A 4,485-nucleotide genomic window follows, 5' to 3' on the forward strand; every position below is an offset into this window, starting at 1 on the left:
ATTATGCTGCAGAAGAGCCATGTGGAGATAGAATTTTTCTAAATCAAAGAATAGAAAATGTACTCAGTGAAATTGGTCATTACATTATTTGAATTGATTAAACAAAAGGTACAGTGTATGAACAATCAGTGTTATTCATAATTCTATTTAATATATTATTTACTTAATACTTAAATCAGGGGTCTCCAATCCCTGGGCCACAGACCGGTACCAGTCTGTGGCCTGTTAGGAACCAGGCTGCACAACAGGAGGTCAGCAGTGGGCAAGTGAACAGAGCTTTGTCTGTATTTGCAGCCGCTCCCCAACACTAGCATCACTGCCTCAGCTCCACCTCAGATCATCAGGCATTAGATTCTCATAGGACCACTGGTCCCTGGTACCAAAAACGTTGAGGACTGCTGACTTAAATAATGAAATATTGTACCAACTAAATGGCAAAGTACCTGAATGAAACAGCAACTAGTCTGCAGTTTGACAGTCTTAACCATAATAGGAAAGAAACAATTCAAAGACGCATTTAAAAAAAAAAAAATCTGTGCATCTAATTTTCTTTGCCTTTAACTAATATATAGGTAGAAGTGTTTCTGCTCATAGACTATAATGTATCTATATGTTGGAAACGACCTAGAGCTTCTGAGTGGAATATTTTGATAACAATAAATATAAAAATACTTAAGAGTACATAGCCAGTTTACATGTATTGGGAAAATTGATTTAAAGTATTTGTTCTTTTCTATAGATTGTTTCCTTGTACAGTATAATTTTACTGTTTATTACCTCAATTCAGAGACTATGACAACCAGGTACATTTACATTTTAAAATGCATGCCCAAAGTGGGCTTGATCTTTTAAACAAAAGTTAATTAAAGTCTCCAGTTAATCATATCTAGTCAAATTTACATGTGCCGAATACACAATATCTCGGGGGGAATAAGACTCTTAAAGTTCCAATTGGTAATTTTCTGAGGTGATTATTTTAATTTATCTTTCAAATCTATTATAGTTGAATATGATGTTAATTTTTCTGAAATTAAACCCAATTTACTTTTAAATGTGTCAACCTTTCCGTTATAAATCTGTTCTTACAGCACATAAGTTTGGCCAAATTAGTTTCTTCAAGCAAAAACCTGGCATAAAAATCACCTTTTAAACTAAGCACTAATTTTTCAAAGTAAATTATAAAAATGTATATTGGAATGTTAACTCCAAGTTGCTAAAGAATAATAAAAATACTGTCACTTCTATATGATTCTGTTTACACTTCAAAAAAGAAGACATTTCTAATTTAAAATTACTGTATACATTCTATTATTGAACAGGACTTGCACAGCCTAACATGCCATAAGTATAAAGTCTTTAAAAAAATGAAGCCATAAAATTTAATTAGTCTGGTAAAGTATCTGACATAAAACATATGCTTAGACAATTGCCAGTGACTTTGAGAATTTCTAAATTACTCAGAAAATTTTTTAAATTTAACAAGGTTTGCATTTTACTGTTCAATTGACATATGCCAGGTGTACGTGCAACTCTCAATTATTTCTTCTAATGCAAGTCCATAGATAATCCAAAATCGTTTACGAATTGCATTTTGCTGTGAGAAGTGTTAAAACTGTGTTCACCCATGGACACAGCTTCTATGTATTAGAAAAAGAAGGCAATAGGAATGATTAGGGTGAGGAGACAGGGGAAAAGCAAAGAAGGAAATCTGGTGATGACCAGAGGGGAGCGGGGATTGGAGGGGCTGGGAGAATGGGGTGAAGGGTTAAAGAAGTACAAATTAGTAGCTGAGAGATGGTCGCGGGGGTGGGGAGCACGGCATAGGGAATGCAGTCGGCAGTAATGTAAATGGCTAGGTGTACAGCCAGAGGAGTGATGGACTAATTAGGGGGATCATTTCATAAACTACATAAATGTCTAACCAATGTGCTATATACTTGAAACTAATAATAAAATAAAATGCTAAAAAAAGAAAGAAAGAAAAGAAAAGGTTTGTTGCACTCCATACCCTCTCCTGAGGTCATCTTGAGGGCCTCTCTGTCTTGTCAATTTGCATTCCTAACACCTGCTATTTCTACTGGACGATAACAGTAAAGCACAGGACTTACTTTATTTTCTTTTAATGTTACTCTATGGAGGCAGGCCTTACCATGGGCTCTCCCTCCTGGGGCCATGGGAAAAGCATAAAGACCTGTGTGTCTCTTCTCTGTTTTTTCTTTAATGAGGAAAAAAATGTGGATGTGATATACTGGGTGTAGGTAGAATAAATGGGGTTTGGTAGTTGCTTGGATTGGGGGAATAAAGGAAAGGGTCGAGTCCAAAATGACTTCTGGTTTCAGTCTAGATAAAGAGGAAGATTTCTTAGCCAAGATAAAGCAAGGACATATTTGACACATTAGGATGGTGAAAATACCTGCAGTGAATATGTCACAATGTGTAACTGCTAACATTTCTGACACCAAATGCATATAAACTTTATCCACTATTTTGGCAAATCCCTGGTTGTTTTTATTCCTAATTGCTACAGAGCCTCTCTAGTCAATGCTTATAGTGTTATTTCCCAGGCCTGCAAACATTCCTGCTGCAGCTGCCCGTGAACAATGTTGACAGTCTCTTTGACAATTACCAGAGTCATCCTGTCACCCTGTTCATAAGTAATTTATTCTAGAATGAGCTTCCTTCATCGTACAATTTCCTCAGCAGCAGTGGCTGACGTTATGCAATGTATCTGTCTCATGCCAACTGATGTTTATTCTATGATGACAGTGAGGGAGCAGTACTGAGGGTCTGAAATAGATTGAGTTCAGTTTCTAAAGTGTTAATGTAAATGGTCAGTTTGAATTTTAGGTCAGAGCAATGTTGTCCAATAAGAATGTAATATAAGCCACATATGTAACATTCGATGTTCTAGTAGCCAGAATTTAAGAAAAGATAAAAAGAAACAGGTGAAGTGATCTCCCGATTATAAATGTCTAACTTTTTAAAATTTAGAATAAAATGCAAGAAAAAAATAATAATGCTAAATACTGGGAATAACCTCATACAATTGCTTTATTATGTACATATTGTAAAAAAAGAAAAAGAAATAGGTGAAATTCAGTTTATTAATATATTTTATTTAACCCAATATATCCAAAATATTGATTTCAATATATAATCAGTATAAAAAATACCAATATTTTACTTTTGTGTGCATGTATTAAGTCTTCAAAATGTATGTTTTACACACATCTCAGTTTGGACCGGCCACATTTCAAGTTCTCACTAACACCTAGTGCTTTTCTTAATGGACAGCACAAGAGACAAGAGAGAGGGGAAAAATCAGGAAGTATCAGCAGAGAGATTTTAAGCCACGAGCAAGGGTAGATAAGATGTTTTTGGCGCAGAGTTCAGAGAAGCCTGGGAAAGATCTCCATTTTCACTCACAGAGCATGTAAACTAGGAAGAAGAGCTGTCAGAGTAAACTTGGGACGTTAATAGGTTAACCAAGAGTTCTGGAAGCCCAAGGTAGCATGAGTTTCCAAGGGGTTTGTGTGCAAACGCTGCTAAGCAGTCAGCAAGGATTTCCTGATGGAGTTTCGTTGAAAAACGATCCTTGAGTTTGAGCCTTTCCTGGTAGGAATCTCTTCTTCTGCGCTAGGAAGTACAGCATGATAGGAGTAATGCAATCCTTATTCCCTTTTCGATTGTGCACAGACCTCCTCCTCAAACATATCAGCTCAGGGTCTTGTATCAGTTCAAAACCCTGTGAACGTGGATGCAGAGCTGTTGGCATCTCAACTGAAAATACGAGCAGTCTAGGAGATGTACCAAACCTATTTGCTAATTATGACAAAACTGTAATGTAGGAAAGAAGCATAAGAAAGGGAAGAACTTTGCAGGAAAAACTGAGCAAGGAAAGCTCTTTCCTAAGACAGAAAAAGTCATCGAATAGAAAGATGATGAGTGCCTATAAAAGGGATTAAGCTCCCTTCCCCATGGTGACATTGGATTTGTTTTTGTAAATGTCTATACCAGGCAAGTAAAAGCTATGTTATGGCCTATGACTTTCTGCAAGGCAGGAAATTGAAGAAATTGCACAAAATCATCCAGAAGTGGGTCCAGCAGTGAGAGAGTGAGGGGAGAGCGTTTCCACTGGCGTGGAATTGAAAGGGTTGTCTGGGCTGCCGCGCACGTGGGTCGTCTCAGCACGTGGAGTGGCATTCAGAGAACAGGGCAGGTGAACTCCGGAGCAAACACGCCTCATAGTTTTTTGAAGCCTGGCCCAGGAAAAGAAAATAACACTAAAGCTTTTGAGTCAAGTAAATGGACATTAGAGACTGAGATCACCCAGGATCTTGGTGTCTAGTTGCAGTCTACGTACTTAATGTTTGATCAAACTATAATATTTTCTATTGATTAAAACTCTTAATGTACTTTTTTGGTGTTGAGTACTTTCCTCACATTTCAGATATTCCCTAGAGTGCTGGGGATGGGCCACCTGGC

The 4,485-nt window shown here is 37.1% G+C and overlaps 1 protein-coding gene across 1 annotated transcript in view; it reads left to right on the top strand.

Moving 5' to 3' along the window:
* The window catches only part of ARMC4 (armadillo repeat containing 4), a 154,377-nt gene that overhangs the window by 121,983 nt on the left and 27,909 nt on the right, over nucleotides 1-4,485 (top strand). The window lies entirely within an intron of this gene.

Source organism: Pteropus vampyrus, unplaced genomic scaffold (assembly GCF_000151845.1).
Source record: "Pteropus vampyrus isolate Shadow unplaced genomic scaffold, Pvam_2.0 Scaffold150, whole genome shotgun sequence".
Lineage (NCBI taxonomy): Eukaryota > Metazoa > Chordata > Mammalia > Chiroptera > Pteropodidae > Pteropus > Pteropus vampyrus.